Below are 20,117 nucleotides of genomic sequence, written 5' to 3'. Positions count from 1 at the left end.
GATTTGAGAATACAATGCTGCAATAAAATTGCAAAACGGTCAAAGACAACCGCGAATGATGTAAGCGTGAAGTATGTAGGGTTTTAAAATGTGGGCGCTCGTTAAAAAGGTTGAAACCACTGCGCTGGAGGATCCCAAAACTTTAATTTAGAAAATACAGTTTGAATTTTATTATCAAAGTTATACTATTGGGCAATCTTTAATGTATGTAAAGTTTTATTTCTCTTGTACCATTTCCTACTTTATAACAATACAACGAATTATCTATAAGAACATTGTACTTCTGTTGAACAGTACTAAATGGTCATTGAAGGCTAACATGAAATGGCGAATCCACACAACTAGATCCGCTTCTTCTTTAGTTAACTAAACATTAAGCATAATACCGAAGTACCATTATAGAAAAAGGAGACTGTAGAAAAATTGAACCTTTCCTCTAACAGTTAAAAGAATAACAGAAGCTTGGCACAATAATAATAATAATAATAATAATAATAATAATAATAATAATAATAATAATAGACCACGATAGCTGGTGCGACTAAGCTACTGCGCACAATAGCTCTTGAAGGAAAGCAAATTCTTATTTATGTATTTATTTACTTTTTGCAAACTATGGGTAGAGTAATTATTTCGGAGGAGCTAGAGATCCATAATTTAAGTGATCCATAAACCGGAAATGGTAGAAATTAACCATTTCCATGTTCTAACGTTGACCACTATAAACAAAAACAGTTTTCGACAATTGATTACGCATTCCAAGAACACCTTTCTCCTTCTTTTCTTACGAACCGGAAGTCATAGATATAAATCACTTCCGGTGTAACGTTGAACATTATAGAGCAAAATCGATAATAGCGACGAGCGATTTTCTGTAATAGTAAATCCTTTCCATTGGATCTGGCAAGAAATTACCGAGAAATAAATTACCACACGCAAATCAAGCCCAAAACTTGGTCAAGCTCGGCCAGAAAATATAGCTATCTTAATTAGGTTGAGGGTTGCTCATCACCGAATTTTGTTCCGATTCGGCCATTAGTTATAAACAAAATGCTTCTGGCTAATTAAGTAGTTACCGAGAAATAAGGTATGAAATACAACCCGTGCCCATCTTGTTCTTGGCCCAGTTTGACCACAGAATACACCAGTACTTATTCCTTAGGAAATGGGCTAGTAGGTCACAAAATTTAGAAAAGGTTCGGCCAGTATTTAATTTAAAAATAAACTCTAGTATAAACCGTAAAGAGGATGACGTAATATGTTCTGAATTAATACGGATACCGGAATTTGTATCATATTTCTTTCACTTCTGGTATTAATAGTGAGATTACTGTCGAGATGGGATATACTTTTGGGGTACTTAATGAATTACATAAAATCCCTTCTAGCTCTCCAATCTATAACACTCAATTTATAACCGGAATTGATTGATATCTGTCACTTCTGCTTTTAGTATAAAGGTTAGAGTTGAGATAGAACATATTCTTGGGACACTAAATGATTATAGCAAACCGCTTCCCCTTATATATTACATTTTCTAAACTATTGCGATGAACACTAAAACCGGAAGTAGTTGGGTTTTGTTACTTCCGGTTTGGTGTTTAAGGGTGATAATAACTTATCTATTCCCACAACAATAAGTTGAATACATAAAACTGCTTCTCCCTATATCTTATAGTTTATGCTCTATGTAAATTAAATTGAAACCGGAAGTTATAGGTGATTTCTACACTTCCATTTCACTAGGGTGTTAAGCACAAAGATGAAAGTTACTCCTGGAAAGCTTTATCCATTCCGAAAACTGCTTCAACGTTAAAACCGGAAGTCTTTCATTTTTACCACTTCCGGTTTTACTAGAGTGTTAGGGTGAAGATGAAGGTTGTCATTGAAACGCTGTATAGATCCATGGAAACTGCTTCTTACTATCTATTACAGTTTTTACTGTATAGTGATGAACGTTCAAATAGAAAATGTCTCAAATATATTACTTTCAGTTTTAGTAGCTTGTTAAAAGGGAAGATGAAGGTTGTTTTTGAAAATATTAATTGATTGCCGAAAACATATCGTTAGCTATTATCGTTTTTTCTCTATAGTAATGAATACTAAAACCTGAAATGGTTCATTTCTACCATTTACAGTTCTACTAGAATGTTAAGAATAAGATGAGAGATTTCCTTGAAACGTATAATCATTTGCTGACAACAGCTTTTCCTTATCCATTACCGTTTCTGTTTTACACTGATCAACGTTAAGACCTGAAACTATTCATTTCTACCATTTTGTTAGTCGAATCACCCCTATTAATGAACTCTCTCGAGAAAATCACACTATGTACCTATTGCAAAAAACAATTAGAAAATTCGCATCTTTTCAAATCTTATCGTTCGAAGTAACGGACGTATATATGTACACTTATGTCCATAATGATTGTCGCATATGTATAACTGTCCTCTTGTAAGAATATAATTTGATAATTATGCAGGGTACTTTTAATACTGATACTATGTGTATAAACGGGAAATACATATTTGTGGTAAATTTCAAGTGAAAATAATTATAAATACGAAAATTAGAATGAGTAAAACAAAATGTTGCTAAATGGACAAGAATGTTTAATTTTCTTTTTAATTTTCTTATTTACTGCTCTATTGACATGATATTTGCCACATATATGTCCTTGCCAATTATACACATACTAACAATATAAGAAATACCGGGCAAATTCATTATCAAATTATATTCTTACAACAACATACTAATAGACTTGCGACAATAATTTTGGACATGAGTGTACGTAAATACTAACATTACGATATTACGCGTTCCACTACGTGATCCTAACAACAAAAAAATCTTAAAGATGATCATGTTATATTTTCTAAAGTGGTTTCTTAACCAGAAGTTCTAGTACATTTATTTCACTTCCGATTTGAGTAGAGAGATTACTGCCGAGATGGAATATACTCTTGGAGCACTTAATGAATTACCTAAAAAAAACATTCTCGCTATCCATTCTATAACGCTCAATGCTATAATCGGAAGCGATTGATTTTTTCCAGTTCAAGTTTTAGTAGAAAAATTAGAGAGGAGATAGAACATATTGTTGGGACACTTAATTGATTTCAGAAAACCTCTTTTCGCTATTTAGTATCGTTTAAATCTGCTGTGATCAACACTAAAATGGGAAGTAGTTGAATTTTGCTACTTCCGATTTGATTAGAAGTTTAAAAGAAAAGACAATATTTATTCCCACAATGCCAAATTCATTATTAAAACAGCTTCTTCTTATATTACTATGTAGATTAATTTGAAACCAGAAATCATAGTTAATTTCTATCTCTTCCGGTTTTACCAGGATGTTAAGGATAAAGCTGAAAGTTATCTTTGATACCCTTTATCGGTTGCCGAAAACTGCTTCTTACTATTTATTACCATTTCCGCTCTATAGTGATCAATGTTAAAATCGATAATGACTCATTTCTACCACTTCCAGTTGGCGAATCACCTCTGTTAACAAACTCCCTCGAGAGGAATCACTCTACTTATTTATTGCAAAAAGCAGAATTAAAAAAATCGCATTCTTCCAAAGTTATCGTGTGAAGTAACGGCCGCATGTATATACGTACTAATATTGATAAATTCCACTACGCGATCCCAATTAATACTTCATATACCCCCACCACACACACACACACACTAGCATATGTACACATGGAAGTATACCTGGTAGTATCCACACTTTACGCCGGAAACTAGAAACACACACACACACATACCCACACATACATACAGAGAGAGAGAGAGAGAGAGAGAGAGAGAAAATCTTATTGTACCTTTATACTGAATGCACCAATACTCATAAAATCAATTAAAAAAGAAAAAAGAAAAATTTGTAAATGAAACTATCAAAGATTGGTACAACTGCTGCGTGTAACACATGAAATTGTTCCATTACGATTGATTCGTAATATGATGTATATGGGTTTCTTAATGGTAGTGTAACAAAATGCCTTCAAATTGACCACAAAATAAAAAGTGAAATTTATTTCTCAAATTCTGTAAAATCGAAGTCAATGGGCATTATGGGAACAGTCTACAATAACAATATATGCAAATAAATATTAATATACTTCATGTTTTCCAGTGGGGGGCAAGAAAGCTTCGAATTGTGTTTGGTGTCACAATCATTAACTGATGTATATATATATATATATATATATATATATATATATATATATATATATATATATATATATATAGTTGTTTTTCAAATTAAATACTATTTTTGGGAAAGCGATAGAATATTTACCATTTCCGTGATCAAGATCGTCAGCAAGGAGGGAGACATTAGATGATCATCAGAATACAAGTTCTAAGTGCGAAAAAATCATTAGTTATTAGGAATTTTTCTACAATTTCTGTTCAAGAGAGTCGATTTACTTAAAAGTTTCGTTCAAGCTGAAGACCAAAGGAAAAATATGTTGTATATTGTAATTAGTGCATGTGTATATTTAAAATGTAGTTTACATTAACTCGTATATTTGAGCATTAGGCAAATCTTTTAGTTCCTTTTATTCATTTAAATTCACTTTAAACGCTATTGTTATATTACAGTATTATATAATTGGTCATAGATAGGATAGTTAGCACTTAATTTTAAACTTCGTAATGGTATTGATAACAAATGTATTTACTTACCTTATATATTGTACTGTTATGCTTGGTTAACGTTGTTCTTATCGCTTTAATTATGTTATAATAAATAAATTAAATTTTAATATTATTTTATTATATTGCAGAAATTCAGAGATTGCTTAGCAGAATGTACAATTGTATAGAGAATACTTTATCGAAAACGACGTTTCATGGTTTGCCACATGTTTCAAACAAACAAAACTCAATTGCTGAACGGTACAGTTATTCTAATTTCTTTTTGCGTTTGTTTTTAAGAAGTTGTTCTCAAATTTAAATACATTTCAACATACCATAATAAAACTATAAGTAATGTATCTAATGGCAAGGATGAAAATTACTTATTAAAGGTGATACTATAAGCAGGAGAACACAAACGGCATATCCATCAGATCCAGACCCTTCACAAAATCTCTTAACCCAACTATCTTTTGTAGACTTTCTTAAGAGAACAATATTTTATTAAGGTGGGATGTATTTTATTAAGGTGTTTTGGCCCCTTACGAGAAATTGGCCCACCCACGATTTGGTATTGCTTGTAGAAGTTTTATGTTTAGTCGGTAGGTGTATATAGAATATCAGAGTCTCTGTGTTAATTCCCCCTCTCTATCAGGTTTTTTAAACATATAACATGAGCTCAAATTTTTAGTACAACTCTAAATATGTTTGTACATTTTTGTTAGAAAGTACTAAAGGAACTCGTTTAATTTTTATACTGTGCACTCTACACTAACTGGTAATGCTACCGAACTAGGATTATTTTTCTAGGTTGCATACAAAGCCAGTAATGATTTTTAATTTCGAAGAATTTTAATAATGTATTTTTTTTATATTTACCAAACAGTATTTGAGAGAAATAAAGGAAGAATGCCACAATTCTAGTTCAGTAAGTATAGGTTTATATAAGTAAGATTTGTGAGAAATTTGGCTACTTCAGCGTTAGTAGTTTGTGAGTAAAAGTGCACTTTTCATAAATTAAAATTTTAAAATTTACAATGGATTTTCATCAATAAGCCGGATCATAACATTCGGAAATCACCATAACTATATTTTTCGTGTTCAGCTGTGTCTCCTTCATCCTTCTTAACCTTCGTTTTTCATTGTTGATTCCTTGGTAAGCTTCAGATTTGTCAAATCCGATTCTGTTATTCGTTTTTCTTTCAGATATCCTAGTAGTGTTTGGGTGTAATCAAGGCTTGAAACTATCTTCTTTTCCAGAACAACAACATTTGCTTCACGGCTAATTTTAAAACACAAAAGAGTGTCATACACTGCAATTTGTACAATTTTAGAAACGGCAAATGTAGTTCTTGGGCATTTTTGCCATGCCAGTGCATATAAACTTTCATAGTGTTCTGTGTTTTACCATGCAAACATTTTCCCAAAAGGCTGGAACGCAAGAGCTCAGTAGATAGATATGATGAATTCATCACTACAGGTGGCAATGAATTCTTATGTTCATAATATTTTCCAGTTGCTTGAGATCTGTCATAATTACTCACACTACGAATTTTCCCCTTTGTGCGAAAGCGTATGCGTTTGTTTCTCATCAGTTGAATATTTTTGGGGAAAAAATTGCCTACACTGCTTTCTTCATCTTCTGAAGATTGCTAACGTTTTTTTATGATTGCTTTCCCATAATATACCTGTTAGTTATCAATTTCTTTGACACTAAGTTTACTAACACAGAATAATAAGGGAAATGGACAACTATGAAAGCAGAATCGTAAACAACAGTAAGAAAAATGATGTGTGTATTCTTTTATTAACGACAAAGCTAAAATATATTTACTAGGTCATTACAGAACAGTGGGATGATCATACAATCTGAAATGAACGATAAAACTAAAAACAAACATATTTAAACCTGAAAACACAACGGGAATACACAATAACTGCATTTCTCGCTAAGAACCTGATGCCGTACGTAGATGAAGCTCACCGCAATGAAACTTGAAAGCCCGATGATAGTTCTCAAAAATCGAAAATTTTCACCCCAAACACTGACATCCCTTCTTAACAGAAAATGGATTTACGTAGGCTAAATATTTGATTTCATACCTCATCTATACTGTTTCAATTTCTTATAAATATAATCTAGTTCTATCATTTTTGTTTAAAAATACAAAATTAAGAAATTAACAATTACTTATCGTCTTTTCGGATTTAGAATAAGAGAAGTTCAATACTACCTAGACATAGTGGATCTCTCAAAATACGTTGGACTCCTCATAACAAACTCCTCCTATCAGGTCAAAACTCTAACAGCCAATACTACTACACTCCGAAAATGTCAAAACGTCAATACAAACGGTCATAACTCTCACACAAATGTACAAATGTCCCAATCCACGAACGGTCATTATTCCCATATTCAAAACTTCCACGCTCAGAAAATGTCAAAACGCCTACACAATCGGTCATGATTCCCACACAAATTGACAAATCTCCCAAACGCAAAAACAGTCATAACTCCCATAGCCAAACTCCCACACAGGTAAACGGTCATAACCCCCAACGGTCATAAATCTCACACAAATGAACAAAACTCCCATACATAGCAACCCCACATAAATAGACAAATCTACCACATAAATGGACAAATCTCCCATACGCTGAAATTGTCACAACCGAGACACAAATGGGTAAAACCCCCACAGCCAAAACTCCCACACTCATGAAATGTCAAAAAAAAACCACAGAATCGGTCATAATTCCCAGACAAATGGCCAAATCTCCCAAATGCACGAAAGATCAAACAACCTTGGACTTCTTTTTATTATTTTCAGCGTGTAAAACTTACAAAACGCGCAACCAGTATCATTTCAAAGTGTATGAGATTTGTCCCGTTATGCGAGAGTTTTGTCCATTTGTGTGGTGGTTGAGACAATTTCTGCGTTTGGGAGTTTTATCCATTTGTGTGCGAGTTTTGTCCATTTATATGGGGATTGTGACCGTTGCTATGTCTGGGTGTTTGTCCATTTGTGGGAGTTATAACCGATTGTGTGAGCGTTTTGAGATCTCTTGAGTGTGTGGGCTTTGGCTGTGGGAGTTATGACCGTTTGTGCATTTGCGAAATTTGTCCATTTGTGCGGGAATTCTGACCAATTTTGTGGGCGTTTTGACACTTCCTGAGTGTGTGAGTATTCAATGTGGGAATTTTGAACTGGACCCAACATATCTGCGCCTGATTTAAAGCAATATACAAAATGCAATAATAACTGAATGTTCCTACATTCGACTTTCAAGACAGGGTTTTCGGAAAGAACATATAAACATTTCTAAATCACTGTGAACTTTTAGAACACATGCAAAATTGCATTAGTATACTTCCAATTGTGTTTTTTTTTTGGGGACTTTTTCTGGAAGTAATAAGTTAAATCGCAAATATACACTCACCAACAAGAGCATTACAACTCCCTACACAATATAAGATATAATCATCTTGACTAGAAAAAATCACCCTTAAAGTTTGACGCAATTAGAGTTTGGTAAATTGCTGGAGACATGAGACTCAATGTTACGCCCATACATAACTTGGATTATGTGAATTGCACGGAGGTAAGACAATCTCGGATCTGACGTTCAAGGACATAACAATGGTGTTGCACTGGGTTAATATTGACTGAGTTTCAGGGCCAATTTATTAATTTAATTTTACAACGGTGCTCATCAAACTCTTGAGCACAATGTTAGCTTTGTGACAAGGAGCGTTGTCGTGTTGACAGATGCTATTCCAAACTGGAAATATAGCAGACATGAATTGGTATGCGTGATTACTAATTACGTAGTTGTCGAAAGCTAATTGATATGAACACAGAAGTTAAGTGAAGAACTCACATGTGGAGGACACTTCTTTCATCTTCCTGTTACCCGTCTCTTTTTGTCTTAAATATTGATAACATGCATGAATATAACGTAAACAACAATTCACAATTCTTAACTCAACAATTTTAGTGAATCTCTTGATAAAGAAAGAAGATATCCATCCCATTCTTATGGTTGACCAATGTTTATATCCAAAGGTCACAAGGATAGTTGCTCCCAGACTTTGGGATATATCCTCTCTAAAATTGTTGAAAATATGGTATAATAGAATAATATCTAAGAAATAAGAAAAATGTTCCGATGTTTCCTTAATACACGACCACACAGCTGATAGACATGGTATGCTTAATAGCTAACTTTGAGTTCCTTGTTTGAAACTTTTGATCGTATTCAGCTGGTGAAAATGTGAAATATCAGGAAACATTTTTAGTTCTCATGATAGATAAAGATAATTTAAAATAAGATATATAATCTTTGAAATTCCATCCAAAGGTGAAATAACACTAAAACAGATTAAATTTTAACACGGCGTGTTGGTACAGTATAAAGCGTATGTGTAAAAATTTTCGCTTTTCTTTGGCCAACAGACACCATTGAAAGTTCTTTCAATAGAATCAAAAAATAGATTCGGATATTCATTAGTGAATAATGATTGCTATTCAAGGATATATTCCAAGTGGAGTATTGAAAATTTAGATATTTTAAGTCCAAAAGAAAAAGAATGATGCAACTGATTTAAACAAAGTTTGCATTTGGAATTATTATTATAAACTGATTTTATAGTAAATTATAATTAAAATATTAAATTATACATTAAATATAATTTTAATTTATAATTAAAATTAAATTAATTTTTGCTACATTGAATTTTCAGATATATAAGTAATCTAATCTTAAATTTTATAAATCAGACATTTGCTATAAAACTCTGCATGTATAGTAAATTGTAGTATATATATGTAGTAAATTGGAAATAATATTAAGATTGTTTTCAATAACTCGAATTACCATACGATAGCAATTTGTTGAAAAGTTTTAAATATTAGATGTAGTTGATATTAATTTCTTTTGCTATTCATTAAAAGATTCCCGAGTGAAAACCACTGTATATATAAGATTGGCTTAGATGGTTTAGCAGGTTAAGAAGATTTATTATTTACTACCTACAAATTTCTTTAGTAATCATGTGAATAAGGGTGCTAATTGTTCATTTATTTATTTAAAAAGAAACTAAACAGTAAAATAGTTCATAAATTTAATTATATTTTATGGAATAACGGTTGAATCAAACTTTCCTGAACAGTTTAGTAGATGTTGGTAAAGGGGCCTTACCATTACTAACTATAAAGAAATAAAAAAAACATATAGCATACTTTCTAATTACGCTTCTGAATAATGGCGATTATTTACATGCATCGGAAATTACACTCAGAAAGGTTTTTCTAAATGAAATAATCCTACGATTGGTGTTTCATGAAATACGAAAATTTGGGACGCAGACATACCATTTAATGCAATTCCAGGGATCAACATCCACCTTATAGCATCGGAGTTCTGGTAAAAGGTATAAAGGAAAGAAAGTAAAATCATTCAGGTCCCCACAACCATTAGGAGTCACAAGTCATAAAATTAAGTTTTGTCTGCAGCTTGATACAAAGAGAATGTTTATATAGACTTGAATATTTCTATGTCTGATAGTTTGCATCAGCGTTGGGCAAAATCAATTGAAATCAATTGCAATTGATCAATCAATTGAAAGTAATTGCTCTGAAAATTAGTTGCTATTGATTTCAATTGCAATTGATTTCAATTTGTAATTGACAATTAATTTCAATTGCAAGTGAATTCAATCATAAAATTTGCAATTAAATTTTCGTCAATTGTTAATTGTTAATTGGTCACCAGGCAATTGAAACTTTTAATTGTTAATTGTCAATTGCAAAGGGTGCAATTGAAACATTTATTGTTAATTGCAATTGACAATTAAAACTTGTAATTGTTAATTGTAATTATTAATTACAATTGAAATCAGCAATTAAAACTGATGATAAGAAGATGTCTGTATATTGTGTTGTTCACTTGTTACTGTTTTACATATTTCAAATAAGGTACTTATAAGAAATGCTGGATAACTACCATCCCTTTGCCCCCCTGGGAAGAAAGCTGTGAAACCAAATATTTTTAAAATTTATTATATTTATGGTTCTATTCCCCTCGAAAGAACTCTATATGCCCGTCATGCATACAGTAGGGATGGGCACGAGGAGTTCGAGCGAGCTTTCTTTAAAACTCGACTCGATTCGAAGCAGACATCTTTGACCTCGGCTCGAGAACTCGGCTCGAAAAATTTCCCCCAAGTCGACTCAAATTCGGATCGAGTTTCCTGTCGAGTCGAGCCAAAACCAGCCAATTTAAGCTAAATCCTTTGTGTAGTTCCAAGCACTACTCTCTTCAAGCATCCTACATAGACAATATAATTATCAATGTTACTACTACTACTACTACTACTATAACTAATTATTATTATAACACCGTGTATAAACACGAAATATGGGCAGTTTGTATCTGAATACTATAATAAAAATTAGTTGACTGTCGATCTCGGTCGTGAAGAAATCTTCAGGAGGCAGGGACATTGTTCACGAGGTTCTAGGTTTGAGTTCGGGAGGAGCAAGTATTGGGGCTCGAGCCAAAAATTGTTAAAAGTTATGGGACTCCAGCCAAACATGTTCAAAACTGCTCAACCCAGGTTTAGGGTTGTCAACGACACAAACGGCTCTCTCACAGCTCATTAACTTATCGAGCCGAACCGAGAAGTGAGCCGAGCCAACAGCTCATCCAGCCGAGGCAGCTCTAGCTGATGGCTAACACGATTCGAACCGAACCGAGTTCCTTGTTTACCTCAACCGAGCCGGTTCGAGCCATCGGCTCACTTGAGCTGACTCGAACCCAGCCTATGGACTCGTTTTAATGGAGCTGGTTCGAACCATTGGCTCCAATCGAGCTGGGTCGATGACTCGTCCCTACCAAGCCGGCTCAAGCCATCAGCTCAATTGAGCCCAGTCGATGGGTCATCCCAACCATGCCAGCTCAAGCTGTTCGCTCAGTTAAACCGAGCCGAACCGGTTGACATCACTATCCCCGTTGGGCTTCTACTTTGGCTAAAAAATTGGACCGTGCAGTTCTCAGCCTTGATGGTAAGAACTACAGTATATACTTATATTGGTGCTCACGGCATCATTAACTTGTTCCGCCACCAACGAATTTCGAGGTACTTTGTTTTGCGTCTTTTGTGCGTGTTTTGTGTCGCTTTGTGCGTCTATTCTCACAATTTGTGCGTCACCGGAAGTGAATCAAAATGGACCTACAAATATGGCGGAACAAATTATTGCTGTTCCGCCACCAATGAATTTCGAGGTCGTTACCTTCACATCGTTTGGTGCCGTTTTGTGCGTCTACTTCCACGTTTTGTGCGTCATGGGAAGTGGGTTAAAATAGGTCCCAAGGTGGGACGAGAATGAATTACCGTTCCGTCACCAACGAATTTCGAGGTAGTTTCTTTCGCATTGTTTAGTACCAGTTTCTTGCCGTTTTGAGCGCGTATTTTCACGTTTTGTGCGTCACGGGAAGTTTGTCAAAATGGGCTTCCAAGATGGGACGAAAATGACCAAGAGTTCCGCCACTATCAAATTTTAAGGTCCTTAATTTCACATCGTGTACCCTTTTGTGCGCCTATTTCGACGTTTTGTGTGCCAGTGGAAGACGGTCAAAATGGGCCTCGAAGGTGGAATGAAAATAACCAACTACTCCGCCACTACCGAATTTTGTGGTCCTTTTCGCATCGACTAGTGAATTTTTCGTGCCGTATCGTGTCTTTATTTCCACGTTTTGTGTGTCGCCGGAAGTGGGTCAAAATGGGCTTCCAAGATGGGACGAAAATGACCAAGAGTTCCGCCACTATCTAATTTCGAGGTCGTTAATTTCACATCGCGTAACTTTTTGTGAGCCTATTTCGACGTCTTGTGCGTCACTGGAAGACGGTCAAAATGGGCCTCGAAGGTGGGACGAAAATAACCAACTACTCCGCCACTACCGAATTTTGTGGTCCTTTTCGCATCGACTAGTGAATTTTTCGTGCCGTATCGTGTCTTTATTTCCACGTTTTGTGCGTCAAAAGAAGTGTGTCAAAATGGGCCTCTTAAGTGTGACGAAAATGACCCACTTTTCTGCCACTATCGAATTTCTATGTCGTTTCTTTTGCATCGTTTAGTGCCTATTTTTTTAAAAAAAATTTGTCTGTGCGTACTTCCTCGTTTTGTGCGTCACCGGAAGAGAGTTAAACGGGCCTTCAAAGTGGGAGTTAAATGACTCACTGCTCCGTCACTACCGAATTTGGAGGTCCTTCCTTTCGCATTGAGTGTTGTTTTGTGCCGTTTTGTGTCCCTATTTCTACGTTTGGTGTGTCACCAGAAGTGTGCCAAGATGAGCCTCCAAGGTGTAACGAAAATTACCCGTTGTTCCGCCACTATCGAATTTGAAGGTCGTTTCTTTCGCATCGTATAATACCTGTTTTGTTCAGTTTTGTGCTCCTATTTCCACTTTAGTGCGAAAACGAAAATGGCTCAAAATGGTCTACAAGTATAGCGGAAATTAATGTTGTTCCGTCACCATCGAATGTTGAGGTCGCTTCACATTTTCATGCATGATTTGTGTCGCTTTGTGCATCAGTGGAAGTGGGTCAAAATGGGCCTTGAAAGTAGGGTGAATATGTCTTTTTCTGCCATATTTGTAGGTTCTCTTTGACCCACTTTCGGTGTCGCACAAAACGTGAAAATACGCGCAGAAACGATACAAAACATGCACTAAACAATACGAAAAAAGCGACCTCGAAATTCGATACTGGGGGGACAGTGGGTCATTTCTCTTCCCACATTGAATGCCCATTTAGACCCACTACCATTGAATCACAAAACGTGGAAATATGCTTACAAAACGGCAGAAAACACGCACAAGACGATGTGAAGGAAACGACCTCGAAATCGTTCCTGACGGAAAAACATTAACATGTTCCGCCCTATTTGTAGGATAACATTGACCCATTTCCGGTGACGCACAAAACGTGAAAATAGGCGCACAAAAAGACACAAAAATGAAAATTTAGCTTAGTTACATGGAAACTTTAAGTTTGTACGGTACGCTTAATTATATGGAAAATTTATACGTTTTTCCTTTACGTTGTCTACTTTACGTTGATTTGAGACTTTCAAATTTTATTCTTTTTTCTACTGAAAAGTATACATAAGTCAACACGAAATAATTATCTATATAATTGAATTCATTGTAATTTGGTCCATGACAAACACTTTACCATTTCGTACTAGCTGTTATGCCCGTTCTTCGCACGGATCAGGTAAAATATCAATGTAAACAAACTGAACAACCGGAGAACAATTAAGAAACATTTCTAAAATTGGATAAATTTTGTGTGAATACATATCCAACAACATATATGTGTTTTCATTGGGAAGGCCGATGGGGGCTGAATTTGAACGTAAACACTATCGGGGGTGTCACTATACATCTGAGCAACCCCGCTAAATATGGATTCGACACAAATATTGGTAATTTTCTACATGTCCCGGTGAACGCCCTCTCAGATCCCCTTGGTTCGAATTGTGAAAAAAATTTACTCTGGCTCCCAGCCAATACCGCGAGGACTATGAATGTGACACTAACATCTGCCATTTTCTACTATTTTTTACATATGATCCCCTATGATCCCCTGGTTCCAATTTTAAAAAAAAACAATGTGTTTGGCCCGCAACCGATGGGGGCTGTATTTGAAAGTAAACGAATGTGGAAGTATCACCATTCATCTCAGCGACAGCAAAAAGTATGGATTTCATACTAATATCGGTCATTTTCCATTATTTTTACATGTCTCGCAATTCCCCACCCATGGTGACTCCTGGCCGGCATACAATGGTGGTTAAATTTGAAAATCATCTCTAATGAAAGTATCACAATTGATCTCAGCGACCGAGAAAACTACGGATTTGCCACTAATATCGGACATTGTGGACTAGTTTTACAATTCTCGAGATCCCCTTTATAATGCCTCTGTTCATTAGCTGATGGGAGTTAAATGTGAAAGTAAACGCGGTCTTGAGTTTCACCATTGAGCTCAGCGATCCTGAAAACTATGGATTTGACACTAATATAGGTCATTTTCGATTATTTTTACATGTCTCGGAATTGCTCCCTCTGGTGACGCAAAGCCCGCATACAACGGTGGATCAATTTGAAAGTCATCGCTAATGTTAGTGTCACCATTGATGTCAGCTAACGCGAAAAACATGGATTTGATACTAATATCAGTCATTTTGGATTATTTTTACGTTCCGGTATCCTCTCGTTGACTCCCGGCCCGCAACCGAAGATTATGAATTTGGAAGTTAATGCGATCAGAGTTTCACCATTGATCTGAGCGACCGCGAGAACTATGAAATCGAATATCGGTAATTTTCTACTCCTTTTCATGTCCCGAGAGACGCCCCCCTGAGACCCCCTAGTTCGAAGTTTGTCAAGAACCCTTCGCCTTGTTGTGGGACCTGGACCAAGGTACCCGTGAACAAAATTTGGTTACTCTCAGTCAACTTGTCTGGTCCCCAGGCCGGACCCGGTAAACATCCTCCTGAGACCCCCTAGTTCGAAATTAAAAAAAAAACTCTTCGTCTTGATCTGGGACCTAGTCCAAGCTATCCGTGACCAAATTTTGAAAAGTTTCGGTCCACTCGTCTGGTCCACAGGCCCCACAAAGATAGACAGACAGACACAAACAAACTCTTTATTTTATTTATATTAGAAATGTGAGATCCGCCGTTATTGTTATAGAGCTGTGCTTGAGCGATTGATCGTAGAAATTTAAACTTCGATGATTGATAATTTCATAAGCTTTTTTTGTTAAAAGTTTAAACTCTTTAGTCAGTATAGAAGAGGGCGCGAATCATGGGTCAGAGTTGATGACAATAGGTTTTGTTTGGTCTGTGGGTCACAGTGGGTGAGAGTGGCTTATGGTGGGTGGTGGGTCAGAGTGGGTCACGGTGTGTCGTGGGACAGAATCTGTGGTGAGTCAATTGGTCGTGGCTAAATTTGTCATTGCCCCACGCCCGTCTGAACTACAGTGTTGAAAATTAATCAGTGAAAATCAACTGCAATTGATCAATCAATTGAAAGTAATTGCTGTGGAAATCAATTGCAATTGAATTAATTGCTAATTAATTTCAATTCCAATTGAATGACTGAATTCAATTGCAATTACTTTCCACTGCAATTACTTTCAATCAATTGATTAATTGCAATTGATTCTCCATTATTAATGGCCAACTACAATTAACAATTAACCATTACTTATTTCAATTGTTAATTGCAATTAACAATTAAATTTACAGATTAATTGTTAATTGTTAATTCAATTGAAATTTGCCCAAAACTGGTTTGCATATATGTACTGAATTAATTTCGGATATATATAGTGAACAGCAAAGAAATCTACATATCCTGTTAAAGACCCGATGTTTTGAGAAAAGGTCCCACCTAGAGTCTACGACATAAGAAAAACATTAATGCAAAATCTCAAGGTTGTACGTTTAATAGTAGTTGCTGAGATCATATGAATTCAGTGTCACAAATAATTGTATTAGTTTAAATATAACTAGGTCACAAACACACGCAACAAAATTATTTAATTCTAACAGAGTCATTACGTTGGTGATGTAATTTCATGTTAAGGCCTTCGAACGTATAAACCTAAATCAATGTAACCTAAAAGGTTACAGAGTTGTGCACATTGTCGGCTCTAATGCACAACGAAACTAAATTAATGCTAGCTGTGAAATGTAATTTATATCCTATTCAACGACGCTAGTCATTTATTTCCTATATAATTGGTATAAGTTTGAACAATATGTTTCTAATATTGGATGTTTCTAATATTGATAATGATAATAATATAATGATATTATATAATTCTCTTTATAAATTTTCCAGGTTAATGTGGTTTGTTCTGTTCCTTGGTGGAGTAGTACTAACAATATTCCTAATTTATCAATCATGGAGAAAATTCCAGGAAAACCCTGTAGTTGTAACATTAGAGAGGAATTATAACGAATGGAAGATACCTAAGCCAGCAATTACGATATGTACACCGAACCTGCTGACACGTCAGCACAAATCTGTTATTAAAAAGTGAGTACTGTATATAAAATCGTAATACTTCTAATCAACAAGTTTTAGCTAACTGGGTTTGTGTATATCCGACCCTGTTTCTGAGTTGCAAATCCTGCACAGAAACAACGTTTTTAATACAACAAATAATGATTGAGTCTTACAAATATGTTTATCATAGACCTGGTCATGACTCAAAACTGGTTCGACTAAAATAATAATTTACTGTAGGAGAAATAACATTAAAGCAAATGTACTCATGATAGAAGTATATCGATTGCTGAGGACAACAGGAAGTCTAAGTAGCCATTCTATGATGTATGTGGTTACAAATTAGTAATAAAAACTCTTGTGTATCATGTAGTATAATATAATTCCAACTGCTGCGCATTTTTCCCTGCGGTCAGGTATTCTAGAAATGTTTACTTATAGTAATTTCTTCATCCACTTACGATTGTAATTTTAACACCTAAAGAGGGAACTAACTTCAAATTGAAATACCTGTAACGTAGAATAGTAAGTTATAAATTTTAAATGAAAATTAATATCTCATTCATCAGAAAATACTTTATGTAGTTATGCTTTAACTAAATCAGAGAAGAGGAGCAATATATAACTGAAAGTTCAACCTGACCTTTTAAGATGATTTCATAAATTTAAGAATTCATCTCAAGGTGAAGAAGAAGAACATACTAGCTGCTGAGAGTGATAGATGTTTATGTATTGTCATCTTGTGAATAGTTTAGCGGTAGGAGAAATTTATAGAAATATAGAAACTATAGAATTTAGAGGTATTGTTATTACAAAATTGTATTCAGAATAAACTAAACACATTTTTTTTAAATTTCTTTATTAAAAATAACATCATTTTACAGCCCAGGTTTTACTTGCAGCTATCAAGTCTTAACTTGCTTCCATATGCTGATTGGTTGAGGTATGTGTGTCGGAAGGTTACAATATAATCATATTATAGAAAAAATGTCGTTTTATATAACATTGATATTTAAATTGAATTTTACAACGCATTGAAAGAAAATTGTATACGTTAAATTTCTTGAACCTAAGTGTAAATTAAGTTAATAAAATTATCTCAGATAAATATACTTTTTATCTAAACGTAAGGAAGGTCTCAAGGTTACAATATATATTTGCTTTCACTTACATTGTTATCCTTCTTTAGAAAAAAAGAAATGATAATCAGAATTCGTTGCAATAATGTGTCTGAAAAATATCTTGTTTTTGTTAAAGCTGCTTACTTACGTTAGCTGTAATTGTGTTCAACCAATATATTAAACAATAACATTTATTTTAAAGACATTTTGGAGATGTTAGCAAGAAGAAGCAGAGTTACTACAAGGATTTCTTGAAATCTGTTGTGAATTTGAATCACATGACTATTGGAGATGTGGCTAAATATGAAGAGGATGAAACAGTTGCTGATTTTAAAGTGAATTATCTGCAGAGTGAGGTATGTGGAATGATGTTTTAATAATAATTTAAAAAGTGTGTGTTTGTTTTCGAGAATAATATGCTGCTTCTATGTAGAACAACCTAGAGTACATATATAAATTTCAGGTTTATATAAAAAGTTTATAATATGAGTACTTGTCTTAATGGCTTTTGTGTAGCACAGCTGCTCCGCGATTTTAATATTTTGAGTATGAACATTTTCCTGATCTGATATATTAAGTGGGTTTCTCAGACGGAATAGGTGTATCATCGCATATTTCCATTTATTAGATAAACCATAGAGATTAAACGTAAATTAAGAACTAATGCTTATGGATTATTTGACTATTAAGATTTAATCAAAGAACAACTTTCATACTAGTGATAAATTATAACTAATCAGGATTCGTTATTTTAGCGAGAATTAAATATTTCTTAGACATCTGAGAGAAAGTCACCTTAGAAACACAAGTCATGGATTGGTTAAGAACGAGTACCTAATATCAGAAATTTGAAGCAAGTACAACAATCAGGCTGAAGTGTCCTAAAATCCACGATGAAGTGCGTTCTTAGCCAGAGTTGTATGAAAATACAACCTTAAGAACACACAATTGTGAGTTCTATCATATTTACAAATTTCAACAGGGACATCCATTAACTAACCCAAGAAATCTATTATAAATGTGTTTCTGCAAGAAAATTAATGAATATACCAGCATAATCAGATGTCAAGTTTTGATCTATTTAGTTATTATCGCTAAATGATCCCCGTGGACATTTACCATAATATCATTAGAATGTACTAAACAACGACATAGTTGATATGGATCTCGATAGTCTTCTTTTCCACCATAGTGACTTTTGGGCACGTAAGTACAGTATATATGTATCAGATGAGTTCAGAAAATCCAATAGTAACATACCATAACTGACTCAAGGTTAAAAGAAAAAGAAATCCCTAAAATTTAAGCTGTTATGTATTACGCAGCAAAGCTACACAAGAGAAAATTTTGGATGTCTACAAAATGAGTAGAAAGCAATATTGAATTAATAACTTCATATCTTGTAAAAAGTAAATCTATGAATGACACAAGAGACTGTTGTCACCTTGAGTGCAACGTTCCAAACTTATCAGAAAGTTGCTATGTCAGATATATTACAATAAAGTAGCAATTCGTGGATCGAGGTATTGCATAAATAAGGCTATAGGGAAGACTGATTACACATGAGTGAAAGTGGTGAACTATATTTATTCTTGAATATCGCACACGAGTAAAGACAAATAACGAAAAGAAAAACAGTACTCACCCTTAGTAATTTATGTTCTGTTGGTGAAAATTGGGTAATCTGTACCAAAAACACCTTAGGTGCAAAAAGTGTAGCCAAGATCGTCAGCCTCAGAAAGTATTGAGATGAGAATGGATGAGCCAAGTTCATTGACGATTGCATCTGAAACAAATGGAGGAACTTGGCGCGAGGTTTCTAACATATTAGAACACACCAAGATGCCTGTTTCTATTTTCACGGCCGGGACATTTCAGTCCTGCCTTAAGGCTGGTGGTAGCCTCACATCCACCACGCTCACAAGCACCATCCTAAAGGCATGTCAATATCATTTTCCTTGACATTTCGTGGAAGATTAAAAGTTTCCCTTGTCTGGTTTTCGAACTACTAATCTTACAGCAGAGAAGTACACTGTAAGAAAGTAGTCAGACGGGCTTTCGAAAAAACGTTAAACGATATGTTTTCACGGTTTTCTAATGGTTTACAGGGTAATGTTAACAGCTACAGCTACTTAGGTCAGTAGATCTAATAGCTACATAGGTAAAAGTAGGTGACGATTTTCTAAAAGGTGTGAGTAACATTAGTAGGAGGATAATGACCTTTAATGCATCCTATCATCCTGAAGAGTGCCCCTGTGT

The sequence above is a fragment of the Thermobia domestica genome, chromosome 2, assembly GCF_964235325.1.
Source record: "Thermobia domestica chromosome 2, izTheDome1.hap1.1, whole genome shotgun sequence".
In the NCBI taxonomy this organism is placed as follows: Eukaryota; Metazoa; Arthropoda; class Insecta; order Zygentoma; family Lepismatidae; genus Thermobia; species Thermobia domestica.
The sequence above is the reverse complement of the archived record's forward strand: the minus strand, read 5'-3'. Positions refer to the sequence as shown.